General features: G+C 41.2%; 2 protein-coding genes and 1 non-coding gene across 9 annotated transcripts in view; 2 read left to right on the top strand and 1 right to left on the bottom strand.

Annotated features, from left to right (window-relative positions):
• Positions 1-18,722, top strand: part of LOC135197915 (glycoprotein-N-acetylgalactosamine 3-beta-galactosyltransferase 1-like) — a 497,298-nt gene that overhangs the window by 122,689 nt on the left and 355,887 nt on the right. The gene's annotated exons all lie outside the window — the stretch shown is intronic.
• The window catches only part of LOC135197913 (THAP domain-containing protein 1-like), a 62,620-nt gene continuing 46,937 nt past the window's right edge, over positions 3,040-18,722 (bottom strand). For all 3 annotated transcript variants that reach the window (XM_064225147.1, XM_064225148.1, XM_064225149.1), the window contains one exon: positions 3,040-3,290. The gene's annotated coding sequence lies outside the window, so the exon portion shown is untranslated. The remainder of the gene's footprint in view (positions 3,291-18,722) is intronic.
• Positions 5,692-5,798, top strand: LOC135198210 (U6 spliceosomal RNA). Its single transcript, XR_010310752.1, has one exon. It is a non-coding gene; the product is annotated as a U6 spliceosomal RNA (small nuclear RNA).

Here is an 18,722-nt window from a genome sequence, read left to right as displayed (position 1 = left end):
CAATGTTTCTTCAGTTAGTGCTAAGAGAGTCGAGGAAGGGTCTTTCTAGCTTTCTAACTCTGTTCGAGTTGATTGCTGACCTGTGACTCACCAAGTATGAAGGATGAGCAGGTAACTCAGACTAGTAATCATCCTTTACGCTCAGTAGGAACCTGTCGGATCATCAGGTATTTAGTGCAAAGAGGTTTGTTTTACCTGTGGAACATTGTTTAATGGCCTTGGACACACTTTTCTCAGACTGGTAGTGGCTGCTCAAGGGTTGGGTAGCTAGCTTACCTTCTGAATACCTTGTCTAAGGTATTCAGCTGGTTAGAGAGAGGTTAGGAATTCATCTCTCTCTCTCTCTCTTTTAAGACATTTAGAATGCCAATTCATGGATGAGCTGAACTGATGAGAGTACAGGTTAGCTATTCGTCAAAGCATCTGTCTTTTTGTTGGTTGCAAAGGGAGGGAAGTTCTCTTTCTCTCTTGGCAAGGGTGAGAGAGGGGATATACAATATATCAGACCCTTATTGATTTAGGCCTGTCTTATTGCCTCCAAGAACATTTTATTTTCTCAAGGTTCTTTCAGCCTGATTAAATAATTATATTATAAACCTATTACCTAACGGTCTAGAAGTCTGGCAGCTGTGACATCCTGTATGGGCAACAAGCTAGACGTATGTGGTCATCCTTCCTTTGCTCTTGAATGGACCAGGAAGATGACATTCCCAGTCTGGGTGAACCTACCAGTCAGTGCAGGGAGTACCCACATTTCCTCTAACCAGTGGATAAGTGTTCTAATGTAAAGAACAAAGGTTTGTATTTGTGTAGGAACAAATAGCAAATTTTTAAAGCTATTTGTATTTTTCTTAATAAAGTACATACCTGAAGTTCTATACATGAGTGGCCCACCTAAGCCAACCCCTCTGATCTGTCACCTGGGCCAGACAGCAAAGTGGAGTAGACTGTCAGGTTGGCAAGGCTTTTCCCTGCCTGTCAGTAGTTAACTACATTGTCAGTAAGTTTGAAAAGCTGATCCAGTTCCCATTTGCAAACTTGTCATAATGTAAAGAACTTCATATTTGTATGTTAGGAAAAATACAAGTTACATGCATTACATTATGAAATTTGGTATTTTCTTTTAAAGACTTTCAGTATGGTTGTTTTGTTTAAACTTAGGCTGGAAATGGAGAAGGCAGAGCCAGTTGATATGTAATTTCTGAATCAGAGTTAGATTCAGAAATTACATATTGCACAGCATATAGGTAATTTGAGATTCAAAGGAAGTTAGACATTCAATCTTGGTGTGTGTTTGTATAGAGATTTTATATAGTCCAAGGCTGTATACAACAAGTATGCCAAAGGCAGGTGGTAAAATGGCATTTAGTACGTATAACTGTATTGCAAAGTTGACCTCAGAAACTGTAGCTGTTGAATTTTTGTTTCTTGGTGTAAAGAAACTTTCTTTTTCATTTAACAGAACCAAACGTACTTCTATAAAATATAAAATTTCCAAAAGAAAGGACAGTGTATGTAGAAATTGCTGGATAAATACTTGTGAAGCTTGCTGATATGTATAATAAACACCAAATAAGAAAAAGTTTTCTAGCTAATTGTATTTTGAACCTAGTATTATGTGGACATCATGAGGTCATTTGTGCATGAAACATGCTCTTCTTTTTAAAAAGCAAGTCTGATAGTTCATGACTCAGTGGCAGTTTTATCAATATCTGTTCAAATATTGTACCATTAATATTTTTTGTAGTTCCCTCGATTTTCTAATTTACCAAAATTTTGTTGTCTTGATGCATTTCTAACCCTTTTCATGCTACAAATGTATACTTTATTGAAATTAGCATAAATTTAAGAAGGCAGTAATTGCTGTAGATCACAAAACTAATGCTTCACTAAATATAATGGAAGTACTATGTAGATTGGAAAACATTATGGTTTAAATGGTTTCATCAAAATTACAATTATGGAATACTTCAAGTACAGTCTAATATAAAAGCATGTTGTTTACTGTTACTATATGAAGTAGGGAATTAATATCCTGACTATGGGATGAACAATCCTTTGTTTAGATTGACACAGTTATTTATAATCCAGTCATGGCTTGCAACTGTAAGATTTAAGTTTTATTTTCATATTTTTTAAATATTTTTAAAGTGTGGGATACATGTTCTGTTTCTATCTTTTTCAATTTTTTCCCAGTTCCATTGCATGAAAAAATATTTCGGAACATTCTACAAATTTCAAGCAAAGACTTTAGAGTAAATCTGCTGCTTTGTGAAAGGCAAGCCATTCGTTAGTTGATAATGTGGGATGTAGGTTGAATATTAATGGCAAAAATACAAAATTGTTTTATGATGTGGAAGGCCGGAGCTCCTTAGTTTGGCACCCATCTCCATTTATCCTACTTGCCAACAATCTTATCAATTTCCTAATTATTACCTATTTTTTATTTTGTGAAAATGTATTTATGCATGTGTAATATGGTGAAGCACTAATTATCATCAAAGTATACTTTGACTGAACAAAAAATATCAGTTAAGGTGCTGTAAGAGGATGGAGATCCTCCTCAGATTAGGTGAGCCCCAAGTCTGCCAAGGATTTTTATCAGTGTAAATACATTTGTTTTAAAAAGAATCTTTGGTATATACTACTGGATTCAGAGTTTGTTTCAAAGGTGTGCATCTCATGAAACAAGCTTTTGCTCCATTTATAAGAACCTTGAAAAGTCAAATCGTACTAGCTGAGTACTGTTTTATTTCTTGTGCAGTCATTTTTATCTGTATTGACCTTACACAGTACAACAATTTACAGGGCAAATATGCAGGGTGTGCTCAAGTGTAGGATTTTTTCCTGTGCGTAACATCAGTTAAAGAAGTTCTCTGACATATTCTTCCATGCTATTGTATCAGAGTAAAAAACTGCAGATTTTTTTTGAGATATTAATTCTTTATAGTAAACATGCTTTAAGCATCATGATGCAATCTTTGTTCCCCTTTCTTTTTCCAAATACATGTTGTCATATCATAGGATTAATACAGTTGATGGTAATGTTTATGTTTTATTTTTCTGGAATATTAAGAGAAGTTCCACATTTCAACCACCAAGATTATCAAAATAAATATGTCTCCACATATATAAACGATGAGTGATTTTCAGTAAAGTAGTGAAGTTCAAACTGGAGTATCTTCTGGTGATATTTTCCTTCAGTCCATTTGCTAACTGCTCAGTTGCACACATTACATTTGTAGGTTGTAGCAATTTTTGCTTTTCACAGCAGATGTTCTCCCAATTGCCTGAGGAAATACAAAGAAAATTGAAGTTTTTATAGCAAAACTAATTTTGTCATACAAACTTATTGATCATGCTTTATCTTATTTTGCATGTAAATGGCTTGTTTATCTTTAATCACAGCTGCATTGGAGAGGGATTCAGACACTTATGTAAGTGGCTTGTTTGTCTCACAAGTGCAAGCATAGGCCACTACTTACATGCAGAACAGTAATTTAAGAAGGCAAGCAGCATTGTTAGTCCTTCCATCATTTCAAGACTAGGTGAGTCACTGTAGTTTGTTGAGTGAAATACATCCATATTAATGTACATCAACAAGCATCGGGTAAATGATAGTTTTCTTCTAGTTAATATAAGTAACTTGCCAAGTAATTACATAGCTATTACTCCACTTGTATGGCAGCTTGAATTAAAAAATCACAGATAACACTTCAAAGGTCTTGTGTTGGTGACTAGTTCCGCCCACTAGCGGGATTATTAGGGTTGACTTTGCAGATAACCTCAGTCTGTTCCTACTTGGCTCGATGTAAACACCAAGTACTGGCGGCTTAATCATTATTTTCTGATTACATATAACTGGATATCAGTGATGCACGCATCCACTGAAAGTGTATTTAGTGACCGTCATGAAATCTCAGGATGTTTGGTGTTTTCCTTGGTTTTTTTATCAAGTATCAACAGTATTTTGCCTTGGAAGTAAATCCATTAGGTCAAATCTTGTATATACTTCGGCTACTTGCAAGCTTCCGATTATAGTTCTGCCCCAAAAGTAATTCTCATGTTACGCCATTCTTTTAGGCTGAAACTTTTGCAGTGTTTTGGTTACTGGGCCTAGATTTCTTGCAAGCCATCAGTAAATAGTTTTGCCTTTAAATTAAAATTAAATTGTTTAATGGTGTTTTCTGGGCATAGGCAATCAGAGCCACCAATAGTAATTGCCTTAAAAGTAATTCTTAAATATTTTATCATTCTATTAGGCTATTAAAAGCTAAGCAAAACTTTTGCCTTTTTTGCCAAGGCTACTGCATGCCACTGACTTAGTTATGCCATCAAAAGTAATTCTTGCACCTTATGTCATTCCTTTGGGCCAAAACTTTTACCTTGCTTTGGCTACTTGCAAGCCATCAGTAAATTATTGCCTCAAAAGTAATTCTTGAGTTTTTCATCATTCCTTTAGGCCAAAGGTTTGCAATTTATGTTTGTTTATTGAACCTAGTCTACTTATTGCTGCCAGTAAATCATTTTACCCTGACCCTCACACTTTCCTTTGCAGGGCTGAAAAGTGTAAGGACAGAAAGGAGTAATGAGAGAAGGGTAATTAATGGAAGAAGACATTATTGTTGGCCGAGAATATGTCTCGTAATTTGCTTCAGTAGTACATCGTGTATACACAGTGCTCGCTTTGGCAGTACATTTACTAAGTTTGAACATTTCTGAGAAGATCCTCGTCTCCTGTGCATGGATGACATGCATCTAGATACCACACTTAGCACCCAGAAGCACCCACTTCAGCCTCAGACCAGGTCTTGCTAAGAGCACTTGATGGCGTCAACTGGTGCCAACTCAGAGCTTTGAGCAGCCAAAAGGAAAAAAAAAAAATGCCCGAGCTCCCACGGGCAGCATCTGTAGCAGACAACCATTCATGCACAGAGCTGACCGCACACTGGCACCAGCTACCATCTGACGCCATGTGCTCTGGTAGCTAAAAGGCGTGCAAGCTGACATACCCCTTTTTCCCTCCTACTACTAACCCTATATTTTTATCCACTTGCTTCCACGCCTGGCTTCCTCACGTCTTCCCATGCCATTGCTAGTCTTGTGTCTGGATTAACAAAATTAACCTTGCAAAGTAAGGTATTGTGCAGTAGAGGAGGGGATTATCTGGCCGGCCTGTTCTCTGAGACCTAAGTAACTGTCATACTTCCCTAAACCTGGAAGAAGTCATACTGAATGTCCAAGGGAGGCCCAAGGTACTGACAGACAGCCACAGCAAAAGAGTCTTGGAGGAGGTGGCTATCCGGCCAAGCAGATATCCTAGACCTAAAGTCCTTGTCATAGTTCTCTAAACCTGGAAAGACATACTGATGGCCCAAGGGAGTCCAAGGGGGTTTGCCCCCAGGTAGTTGCCCCTCAGTTGAGCCTGTGGTCCATGTATTGACAGACAGCCACTGGAAAGGCATCTCAATGGAGATGTAGTGTTAGACAGCCATCCAAACTGTTTTGATGAAGGTGAAGTGTTTTAATGTGTAGTGTAAGCATCACTCGACAAAGGTGGTCTTTCCGAGCACCGGGTTTCAACCTGCTAAGCTGATGCCTCTTAATTTGTGTCAAGTGCTTGTCCAGTGGTCCATGGAGGACTCAATGGGCCCCCTCCAAGCATCAGTGTCTGAGCGACTAGTGATCGAAGTACTTGCTTCAGTAATACGCATTCTAAATTGGAACGACACAAATTTAAGATTAGCATGGCCCCTGCACAAGAATGACACTCAAATCGTGAAGCATTCCACAATTTTTGATTGGCACCTTAACCCTCGGCCCCTGTTTTTTCTTGGAACGCTTTTCTTGGGCGTCAGGTGAAGCCAGGTGTTCCATCGGGAACTAACAAGTAGTCGGTTCCACCTTCACTTAAGAGGTCAAGATGTCTTTATAGTAATCTTTAGTATCACGGCCCTTCCTTTGGGTACAAGGACTTTTTGAGGAGTGATTTATCGAGAAGAGAGAAAGTCATGTGTCTTAGCGTTACTCCCTCAAGTACTTCAACAGAACTATCCTCCTTTTCAAAGATTTTGTCTAGTTTTAGGATTGCCTTGATTGGAACAGGAACCATGGAAGAAGTTGGAGACCCTAGAACTTTCTGAGAGTCATTGCCTCAGATTGTTGCCCAGTGTGGACAAGAATAGTATAGTTGGTCAGGTTTCAGAATTTTCTGCTCGACGTTGATTTGGAAAGAGCAAGCTGTTGTGCTCTTCAACCAGCGTCCAGTCACAAGCTATTGTTTGCCTCTGTTTAGAGGATTGTGGCTGGCCTGCAGATGACTATACTGTACCGCAGGATTTTTTGGCTCTTATGAAGCCTTTTAAGTTTTTTTTATATGTAGTGGTACCTCGAGATACGAAAGGCTCAGCTTACGAAAAACTTGAGATACGAAAGCTAATATGAAAAATTTTACGGCTCTACGTACGAAAGGTTGTTGCTGTAAAGTCCGAGATTCGCCCGGACCACCGATAACAATTTTGAAACTCGCCCGCTGCCAACTGAGTAGACTCGCCACCATCCTCCTGCTTTCCCATTGGTTCCTGATGCTAGTCTCATCCATGAGATCCTTCTCATTGGTCAGCATCCCTCCCATCATGCATCTACAGTACTACGTAGCGGCGTGCTTTTTTGGCCACTGCACGGCATCATCTGTATCGTACGCACACGGTATTTGTTCGTTTAACGATTTCGTTTGTTAACGTAAATTTGTTAGTGATTTCGTTTTAGTATACTTTATCATGTTGTGTGAGAACTTTACTCCATACTTATACGTAAATAACGTACAGTATATACGTAGTCATGGGTTCCAAGAAACTTGAAATTCACAGAAAGTAGAGGATGCTCTCTTTGGAAACGAAGATGGAGATTATCAAGAAGTATGAAGCTGGTATGCGATTGAGTGTGATCGCCAAGGAATACGACCGAAATCCGTCGACAATAGGCACCATCCTTAAGCAGGATGCCATCAAAGCAGCTACACCTTCCAAGGGCGTCACTATTTTGTCCAGCAAGAGGACCCACGTGCACAACGAGATGGAAAGGCTTCTTCTTGTCTGGATAAAAGACAAAGAAATCGCTGGTGATACGATAACAGAAACGGCAATCTCCCACAAGGCCAGCGCTATTTTCGGCGATTTGAGTGCCCAGGCCCAAGACGACGGAGAAGAAGGGACATCAACGCCAACTCCAGACTTCAAGGCTTCGCATGGGTGGTTCAAGAATTACATAAATGGACTGGCATCCATTTGGTGGTGCAGCATGGGGAGGCTGCCAGCTCGGACACGAAAGCAGCCGAAGCCTTTAAAAAGATAAAAAGACGTTCGACGAGATGATGACCAAGGAAGGCTACAGTTCTCAGCAAGTCTTCAATTGTGATGAGACTGGCCTTTTTTGGAAAAAAATGCCTCGTCGGACGTACATCACGGAGGAAGAGAAGCTACCCGGGCATAAGCCTATGAAAGACAGGCTTACGCTCGCACTTTGTTCGAACGCACCAGTGGTGGGGATTGCAAGTGGGAAGCACCCCTACTGGTCTATCATTCCAAGACTCCTCGAGCCTTTAAGGCCCACAAAGTGCTTAAGGAGAAGCTTTCAGTGATGTGGAGGGCTAATGCGAAAGCCTGGGTATTGAGGCTTTTGTTCACGGAGTGGGTAAATCTGTGTTTTGGCCCGACAGTGAAGAAATTCTTGGAAGAGAAGCGCCTCCCTCTGAAATGCCTGCTGGTGTTAGACAATGCCCCTGCTCACCCTCCTGCCCTCGAGGAAGATATCCTAGCGGAGTATTCCTTTATCAAGGTTCTTTATCTTCCGCCTAACACCACCCCTCTCCTCCAGCCCATGGACCAGCAAGTGATATCGAACTTTTTAAGAAGCTGTATACGAAACATCTTTTCAAGAGATGTTTCGACATCACTGATACCACAAACCTCACCTTGCGTGAATTTTGGAAGGAGCATTTCGATGTTGTGATATGCATCCGACTCATCGACCAAGCAGGAGGTTTCAAGGCGAACCTTTAATTCCTTGTGGAGGAAACTCTGGCCTGATGCCGTACCCGCCTGAGACTTTGAGGGATTCGACGTGGGCAAAGCTGGTGCTGCAGATTCAGAAACAGTTGACGATCCTGAAACTGTTTTGCAACCAGATCTTGATGAGATCGTTGCACTCAGCAAGTCCATGGGGCTGGTCGTCGACGAGGACGACATCGACCTTCTCGAGGAGCACCAAGAGGAGCTTACGACGGATGACCTGAAGGAGTTGGAGGCCATGCAACATAACGTCGTTCAAGAGGAGTTCTTTAGCAGCGGCGAGGAGGACGACGACCCTTTGACAACGGCAGAAATTAAGGATGTTCTAACTGCTTTTCATAAAGTGCAATCATTTGTAGAAAAAAAAAGACACCCCGAAAAGGCTTACACAGGTCGTATGCTTGCGCAGTTCAATGACGCTTGCTTGGGTTGTTTCAGGAACATTGTGAAAAGTAGGCAGAAGCAATCTTCCTTGGATAGTTATTTTTTGAAGAGGCCTTTAGTACTAGCAGGAGTAAGCAAAAAGGAAGAACCAAGTGATACTAAAAAACAGAAAGCTGAAAGTGGTGATGAAGTTGAAATTTTGTATATAAAAAAAAAAAAAAAAAAAAAAAAAAAAAAAAAAAAAAAAAAAAAAAAACTACGTTAAGTATAAAAAAGTAAAAAAAAATGTAAAAATAAAAAAAAGAAAAAAAAATTTTAATTTTAGTTTTTTGTAAAGTTAAGTGTTACAGTTTTGTTAATGTGTTTCGTAAATTTTAGTTTATGTATGTTAATGTGTTTCGTAAAGTTTAGTTTATGCATGTTTTCCTTACATTTTTTTATGTGTTTCGTAAAGTTAAGTGTATGTACGTATCTGCCGTTTGTCCTCCTCCTCTGTCGCCACTTTCGGAGATAGCCTCACTCGAAAGGTAAGCTTCCACATTTTACTACATACGTACAGTATTTCTTGTATACCATGTACACTAATACACTTTATTTTCAGGTAATTAGCAGTACGTATTAAGTTAGGTATTGAATGTAGTAGTATTTCATTGTTTATAGGTGAATTTAGCTTTATTATGAAATTTACTGGGGTGTTTTTGGAGGGCTTGGAACGGATTAGCCATTGTACATGTAAAATGCGGTCCAAGATACGAAAAGCTCATGATACGAAGGCCACCTCGGAATGGATTAATTTCGTATCTCGAGGTACCACTGTACTCCTGTTTATTAATTCTATGTACAGTTCCGTACAGTCTTTGGTCAGTACGAGGTGTCATTGGGTCTACAAGATATACATGTTCACATGGCTACCAAGAGTATGCAGAGTTGACATGTTTTGCAAGACCTTTTGGTTGTCTGCAGAATGGACAAACTGCAAGGCCCATCTTCCAAGACAGGTTTTTTCAGTTTTGGGACCTATGCTTTGACCTCTCTGCAGCACTGTAGGTTTTCATGCGAGTCCTCGCTCCTCATTTGACATCTTAACTGAATTATTTGATTACACAACTGGGAGAGGGAATCAGTTGGACACAGTTGTCTTTTCCCACAACCCTGGATTAAGTCAAGCTTTCAATCCTCTAGGCCCAGACGTAGTCTTCTACTTGACACCTCAGATCTTGGTTGAGGAGCCTACAAGAGACCCAGGAAGTTTCCGGGTCGTGCTCCTTGGATGATGGAACCATCTCACATGTTGGAGAGCTGTAAGCATTGGCTGAAGAGCCCACAGGAGAATCAGGAAGTTTCTGGGTTGTGCTCCCCAGATGATGGCACAGTCTCACATGTTGGAGAGCTGTAAGCATTTCTCTTGGGTGCGTCTTGACCTTAATTTACACCTGGACTGTGGTAGTTCTCTCTAGACAAGACCACAGTCCTTGCGTATATACTATACATAAGAGAAGAAAGGCTTGTTTCCTCTCATTTTCTCTCCAAGCAAGAGACCCTCTACTATTGTTAACAGATCGGTTTCAATTTCAATTTATCATCTAAAGTTCTTGCAGACGAACTGAGAACAGGTTCTTTCCACATGGTAGAGCTTTCATCCCCTGGTCTGATGGGAACTATTGAGTCCATGGGGCAGACTGACTATGATCCTATTTGCCACCTCAAGGAACCTTTGAAGCTTCAGGAAGCCTGTCAGTACAGTTTTTTTTTTTTTTTTTTTTTTCTCCTAGACATATTGCAAAAACTATTGTGACTGCATTTTTTTTTCTTCTAGCACTGCCTACCAGATAAGTGGGTCATTTTTTGCAGTCTCTACCTCTTTCTTGCGAGACTTCTATGGCCCATTTTTAGAACACTCCTTCTCGAAGATATACTAACACTCTCCGAAACACCAACACTCGAAAACACTTCCGAGTAGTTCCTCCCTTGTAGGCAAAGAAAGAGCAAAGTCCATAGCCTTTAAACGCTTGATATGCCGACGTGGTGAGAGGCGGAAGAGGGAGAGGAAGACAATACTGGTTCCTTAAGCGATCTCTTCGCAGGAGGCGGGGACGAAGCAACGAGTTTCCTTCTAATCCTCTCAACCGACAAGGTAGCCAACTTAACATCCAAAATAGAGTCCAACCTCTTAGGCACTGCCTGGCATAACCTCAGACTGTTCTGCAAGAGAAGGCTCCGATGACATGGAAGGGAGATGTAGCGAACTGGTCAGCAGAGATGACGTCACGACTGAGAGAGGCAGTGCTCAGATGATGACTGGGAGTGACGTCATCGATGGGAGTGACGTCACGGCTTCCCCTCGGTGTGAAGAGGAATCTGACGCCACTGGCAGAGGAATACACAACGACGGATCCCATACGTGACGTCATCAATGGGGCTGACGCCACAGCTTCCCTTCGACTCGAAGAAGCGGCAACAGTCACTGGCAGACCAATACAAGATGGGCTGACATCGGCTACCCACGAAGATGCGGCCGGGTGAAGGGGGGGATGGCTTGGCCAGCCTGAGGAAGGGGGTTAGCAAGCCTCCAAAAAGTGCGCAAGCAACCTCTCCAAGGACGGGGTACCCCCTAGCCTGAGCGTCTTCCAATCACTGCCATCTTGGACGCCTCCAACTCTGGAAGAAATGGGAATGATGAAAAAAGCCTCCCCCTTCCTAGGAATCAAATTTATTGAATTTAGAAAGGTGGTTTTCTGCATACTTGCTTGAGAGAAGTTTTCTTATAGTGTACCTGAAATAGCACTGCCATTTTCTTTCATACACTCAGGTTCCAATGTTTTTTCTGTTTTTTGTTTATTAAGTGTTTCCTCCTGTTTTCTTACTTGAAGTGTATGTTGAAGTACAAGTAATTTAGTATTTGATATTTACAAGTCAACACATTTACGAGTATGAATTTAGCAACTAAATTTGCACAATGTACCTGTTATTATGTTTACTTAACCCTCTTACGCCGACTGGACGTATTTTACGTCGACATTTTTTGTCTCTCGGGTGCCGACTGGACGTATTTTACGTCGACATACAAAAGTTTTTTTTAAAATTCGCGGAAAAATACTTATAGGCCTACCAGCCTAAAACTTTTGAATCACACGCCTTGGGGGATGCTGGGAGTTCACGGATCAAGGCCTTGTTTTGTTTTGAAGCGTGACCCAAGTGCGCATGCGCGATATCCCTTCTTCTCGCTCCAGCCAGCATCAGTAGCGCATCATCCAAGAGCGATCTTTCGTCAAAAGCGTGTTTTTCTGGACTTGTGCGAGACTTTGAGCATTTGTGTTGCTACAGGACATTCATAGATATGTCTCAACGATGTGTGAACCGCGAAAGGCGCGTTTTACCCGTCGGAAGGGATCGTGTAAGGCGAGTTTTGGACCTGGATGCTGGCGAGGGGCCAAGCACCCAGCATGACCCCGCGCCTCAAGGCCGTTCTGTGCGGCCACGTGTGGCTGAAAGTGTTTCAGGAACACAGCGTATGCCTTTGGTTACCCCTAGGAAGCATGTGGGCGTCCTTAGGGGCATTCGTAGGCATTTGGGAGGCCTCCAACCAAGGGACATAGATGAATATCTATCGGAGCTTGATCGGGAACATGTCGCAAGTCCTCATTTTGATGGCGGATGGTCATCAAGTGATGAGGACATCAGTCCCGATGAAAGTGAGGATGAATATATGCCCCCAATGTCCGTTCGAGGCTCACATCCCGAAAGTGAGCTCGAATTCAGTGGGTTCAGTGCTTACGAGGGGGAATCTGAGGAGGGGGAGGATGGGGATACGGGGTCAAGTTTTATCGCAGAGGACGATACAGAAAGTGAAGGCCTAACGGGGGAGGGTAGAGTGCAATATTGTGCCCGCACCCGTGCGCGCACACGGGCACGTAGAAGGTCGGCTCGTCGCGCCAGCCAAGGTGAAGGTCGGTCGTCGAAGAGTGACTGAGGGGTGACGGAGGACCCCACCCTCCTAACATGCACCCCTTCACGGCAACCCCTGGGATCACCGTACCAGTACCCCTGACTGTTTTGGGGTTCATCCAGCTTTTCCTGACGCAGGAATTGCTGGAATACCTGGTACACGAGACGGTGGACTACGCTCGGTACTGCCGGTATGAGCTGAGGACGACCTTGTCGTATTACTGGCGGGGTTGCAACCTCATTGACATGGCGCATTTTTTGGGGCTGCACATTTATTTTGGTATGACACCTGCTTCCGACGTCAGGCAATATTGGAGGAGGAATTATTTTTTATGTATGCCTAATGTGCCTGGCGTTATGTCGCGTGATAATTTCCTGGCGTTGGACAGGTACTTCAATGCCTTCAACCGAAGGGCCATACCCCGGAATAACAGTGATCGCCTCATTTTAGTGCGCCCAGTGTTGGATTATATCCGTGATCGGTGGTAGAAATCTCGTGATTCCTGTAAAGAACCTGTCTTTGGATGAGGGGATGATGCCTTACAAAGGACGTCTTAGTATAAAAGTGATACCCCAAGAAGTCGAAGAAATATGGTGTGAAATTCTTTCTTATTACCGAGGCCAACACTGGATACGTTGTGGACTTTTCAGTGTATTCCGGGGTCTTCTCCACGCTGCGTGACACTGTATTCAATCTTGTGGGACGTTTCCGTAACCAGGGATATCACCTGTTTATGGATAATTATTATAACTTGGTATCCCTGGCCCAGGAACTGTATGAAGCTGGTGTGCACGTCAGTGGTACCCTTGGCTTGGTTGCATGCATGGGGCCCCGAATGTCCTCAAGAGGTTCGCTAGTCATCCACAACACCTGGCAAGAGGAGAGACAGAGTGGCGGCGGAAGGGCGCTGTCTTCGTCATCTGTTGGAAGGGTGTCCGACTCGTCCCCATGATTACGACGAGTCATGACCCATCCAAGAAGGGATCGTACAGCGGAAGAAGACACGTCGACAGGGCCGAGTTGTGTTTGAGGAGTTTTGTATCGAGCGGCCTACCGTCATTGGGCACTACAACAGGCACATGGGAGGAGTTGATCTCTTTGATCAGCTCATCCAGTATTATCCCTTCGCCAGGAGAACCAGAAGGTGGACACAGAAGCTCCTCAAATACATCCTTCAGTTGGCCCTCCAAAATGCCTACATACTGTACTGTGGGTACCGCGGTGACAATCTTCCGAGGTTTGACCCACTTACAGTTCCTAGAGGAAGCCGGGAATGCCCTCATCAACTTCGATCCCGATGAGTGGCCTTCCATAACTGACCCCCTGCCCCCGAGCTGCAGATCTGCCCCTAGCGGAAAGGGCAGATAGGAGGGCCGGGCCCCAACTTCGCTCGACCCTGCCTCCGAGCCCCTGCTGACGCGCCCCTGCTGCCAGCCGCCTCCTGCTGACGATGCCCCTGCTGACGACTCCCCTGCTGCCGCCGCCCCTGCTGACGACACCCCTCTTGCTGCCGGCCCCGCCATCACCGCTTCTCGTCGGGTAGTGGACCCTGTGTGTCGGCTGCAGCCAGGGGATCACATACTGGAAGGCCTTACAAGGCGAGGCAGAAACGGTGCCGGGTGTGCCATATGAATGGCAGAAGAGAGACACCCGGTTCTTCTGTCGTCTCTGCAAAGTTGCTCTTTGCAGGATAGGGAGTGTGACCGAAAATACCACACTAAGGTCATGTATTGGAGCGCGCCCCCTAAACCGACAGCGGAGGGCGCACGGGGCCCGCCGGGTTCCGGGTCCAGCAGTAATGGGCGCGCGTCTCCCTCCTCCACCTGTACCTCGTCATGTCGAGTGGATAAAATGCAAGACTCTTCAATGGAGGAGAGAAAACAAGAATAGAACGAAGAGTCAGGATTACGAGTGAGTATTCTGCATTTATTTTATATTTATTTTTATATATTACAATTTTTTATATATCCGTATCTATGCATGATAAAATAATAATAAGACATTTCATTGTATGTGAAAAGAGAAGTGTCACCTGCATTCCTTTTATTTATGTATTGGTACCAGAATCGAAGAATGTAATATATATATTTTACGTATAAAAAAAATATACATATATATATATATATTATAATATTGGTTTTTTTGGGTAAGCAAATTACTTACAGTCTAGTAATATTCAATCATTTATCTTCACTTTAAAACAAATTGCAAGTCTCTAGAACAATATCTCGATTTATGGTGAATATTTGAAAAAAACATCTTTATTCCCTCCACGCGCCGATTCTCGTTCAGCGAATCTCCGATGCGTAGGTCACATTCTCCTAATATTTTGTGCCTTTTCAATATTACGCTTTTTTTAGAGTTTTATATATGGAAATGTGCGCAAAAACATGCACAATATAACAAAAAATATTAGAAGGTTGTAGCATTTCTCATTTTTGAAATATTTGCATATAAAGTACGATAAGTACGAAAAAAACTACGATCGGTCAAATTTGACTCAACCGAAATGGTCAAAAAACGCATTTGTAACATAAAAATCTTACAGTCTAGTAATATTCAATCATTTATCTTCACTTTAAAACAAATTGCAAGTCTCTAGAACAATATCTCGATTTATGGTGAATTTTTGAAAAAAATATTTTTTTTCCCTCCATGTGCCGATTCTCGGCCAAAAATCTCCGAAACGTGTAGGTCACATTCTCCTAATATTTGTGCCTTTTCATATTACGCTTTTTTTAGAGTTTTATATATGGAAATGTGCGCAAAAACATGCACAATATAACAAAAAATATTGGAAGGTTGTAGCATTTCTCATTTTTGAAATATTTGCATATAAAGTACGATAAGTACGAAAAAAACTATGATCGGTCAACTTTGTCTCAACCGAAATGGTCAAAAAACGCATTTGTAACATAAAAATCTTACAGTCTAGTAATATTCAATCATTTATCTTCACTTTAAAACAAATTGCAAGTCTCTAGAACAATATCTCGATTTATGGTGAATTTTTGAAAAAAAAAAAAAATTTTCCGTCCGCGAGCCGATTCTCGGCAGCGAATCTCCGAAACGCGTAGGTCACATTCTCCTAATATTTGTGCCTTTTCATATTACGCTTTTTTTTAGAGTTTTATATATGAAAATGTGCGCAAATACATGCACAATATAACAAAAAATATTGAAGGTTGTAGCATTTCTCATTTTTGAAATATTTGCATATAAAGTACGATAAATAGGAAAAAAACTACGATCGGTCAATTTTGACTCAACCGAAATGGTCAAAAAACGCATTTGTAACATAAAAATCTTACAGTCTAGTAATATTCAATCATTTATCTTCACTTTAAAACAAATTGCAAGTCTCTAGAACAATATCTCGATTTATGGTGAATATTTGAAAAAAATATTTTTATTCCGTCCGCGAGCCGATTCTCGGCCGAAAATCTCCGAAACGCGTAGGTCACATTCTCCTAATATTTGTGCCTTTTCATATTACGCTTTGTTTAGAGTTTTATATATGAAAATGTGCGCAAAAGCATGCACAATATAGCAAAAAATATTGGAAGGTTGTAGCATTTCTCATTTTTTTTTTATATTTTCATATAAAAAAAAATTTTAAACAAAAATTCGACATTTGGTCAACTTTAACTCGTCCGAAATGGTCGAAAACTGTATTTGTAAGCTAAAACTCTTACAATATCGTAATATTCCCGCGCGCTACGAATTCATGCATCATTTTGTGATAATATTTTCTCTGTGTTGCTTTTATTGTTTTACAATGTGTTTTATACCAAAATGATTGCAATTTAGTGCATATTACAACGAAAAAAAAAGTAACTTGTTACCTTTAACCGTTTTGCGCACAGCGCGATTTGAATACAATTATATATAAAATTTTGTTTTTGCGCTATTATATATCGCATTATTTATATATGATAATGATAATTTTTTTTCATTCTGATGTTGCATACTAAATTTCAAGCAATGACAAAAAAAGGAGCCAAAAATGAACTCTTAATCTTGAAAACTAAGCGCGCTGTGATTTTTTGAAAAAAATATTTTTTCCGCTTCCGCGCTCACTCTCAAACCCCTCCGGCATACGGGAGTCATTTTTTATATTTACCGCTCCGGCGTAAGAGGGTTAAGAGTTAAGTTGTTCTAATAAAATTAGAGTTCACAACAAAAACATGGTGTTTCCTTGAGCCGGGCGCTCTCCTCAATTCCTTTACCTTCCTGCACGATGTGGGCTTAAAGAAACCCCCACAAAATTAATTTCCGAAAACAAAGGGCGACATTACAAACATCAGCCTAGTCACCTCCTGATACCTCCCGCGATGAATCAATTGAAGAAAAGGAAGGAGACAGGAACAACGCTACTATGGGGTTTGAACACTACAAGGGACAAAACATCGGGAAGAGTGGAAACCCTCCGATGTTCTCTCTTGCTAAAAAATGACTTCTATTGCTCTTAGGCCATGCCTTGCATTCCGTGGAAGGATTCGTTATAGTACAAAAATTAGAACGGCACCTACTGCACATGATGTGGGGGTCAGTCGCTGCTGAAGCCAAAAAACGAGAACACGGAAAACCTGGAATCCTAGGGCGCACACACCTGTTGACGAGGCCGAGAAGGAGCAGAAGCCATATCAGCCAAACACACACACACACTAAACACAAGCGAAACAGGCAATGAACCGGGTTAAGGCCAAGAGAGGTTAACATGACTCTTGCCCAGGCAGTCAAAGATAACACAAGATTCCTTGCTTTCATCTGTTTTTTAACTGGATCCAGCTAGGCGCTAGAAATTATCCTCTTGTTAAGACCGAAGGTTTGTAGCTATGAAAAATACAACTTGTCTTAGAAAATTTGTCATGTTTCATTCACTGACTTAAAATATATTGCCCTCATAGACTTTTAACTTCACACACACTCAGAATTAGGAGAGCAGTTTGCCTACTTTTAAGTGAAGCTAAGGACATTAAAGTAGCCCCTACCTCTTTAGCTTGCATACATTTTATGCCCTGTGTGTCCATTCTGCCTTCAATCTACTGGGATTACGTATAGTCTATCTTTTTTTCTCACCAATTTTAATGGCAGTTAAAAGTGTTTAAATCTTCCAGAGCCTTGAGACCTTTTCTAGTAATTGGCATGGTATCACAGAAGGAATCATATGATATTTTCCTACTGTCTCTTCACTTTGTAATATGAAGTAAAGTTTTTTTTTGCAGTGCCAGGGGCTACAGTGTACCCGAAGCACCCACCACTCTCAGTGGATGGGCTGTGGTTTAACTCAGCTTAGATGACAATGTTGTCTGGTTTTTATTTTGGTGCTGTGCCCAGTGAAGGAAGTACTCTGATGCTGTGCATCAGAGTACTTCCTTCGCTGCCGAGTTCCCACTAAGTAGGAGGTGACCCATGGCTATACTGCCATGCCACTACGAGTTAAGATGAGCATCAACTAGAGGCAGTATCCACCTGCAGTAGCTTTCTTAACTGATAGGTAATGACAAGCATTGTTTTCAATGATAGCAGTTTTTCTATTTCAAATTCATTACTTATAAAATGTTTTGGAGTAGACTATGTCCACGTATCCCACCTCCTATCAGTGTGGAATCAGCTATGTTATTACTTGGTAAATTACTTAGTCATATATGACTATCACAAAAATTTTTATGATAAAGTTAACATTTATATATCCTTACCAACTAATTACTGAATTAGCCCACCCTCGTCTCTCCGCTGATGGACTTAGGCATGAACAGAATGAGGTTCTATGCTAAAGTTGTTCTTAATATTCCCGCTAGTGGGTGGAACTAGTCGCCTACACAGCCATTTGAAGTGTTACTGGCAAATTTAAGCTGCTGTACAAGTGGAACTAATAGCTGTGTAATTACTTGGTAAATATATATCAAACTATTGTCTTTTCCCTTCACCTGTCAAATCATTAAACCCTATTTTTAATCTTTCAGTTCAAGGGAGATGATGGATTAGACCAATCAGCTTCAGGCAATACAGTACAGGAACAGGGATGTGAAAATTTCTTAAACTGAAAAATAAATCTAAGCTGATGTAACTTCTCAAAATAAAATATATCAATCAAAAATGTGTTATTTATAATGCCAGCACTGAGTAATTTGATAAAACAAAGGGATTAACAGATTTAGTGAGTGTTAATATATTTGAACACAAATAAATGGAAGGTCAACACTGCTAACTATAAATTCAACATTTAAAACTCGAGGATTCCAATGTGAAATTCTTTTATTACAAATTTGTTTGATATTCCTCTTTCCACCAGTCATAATCATTCTAATCACATCTAT

The sequence above is a fragment of the Macrobrachium nipponense genome, chromosome 21 (assembly GCF_015104395.2).
Source record: "Macrobrachium nipponense isolate FS-2020 chromosome 21, ASM1510439v2, whole genome shotgun sequence".
NCBI lineage: Eukaryota > Metazoa > Arthropoda > Malacostraca > Decapoda > Palaemonidae > Macrobrachium > Macrobrachium nipponense.
This window is presented reverse-complemented; position numbering and strand designations above follow the sequence as displayed.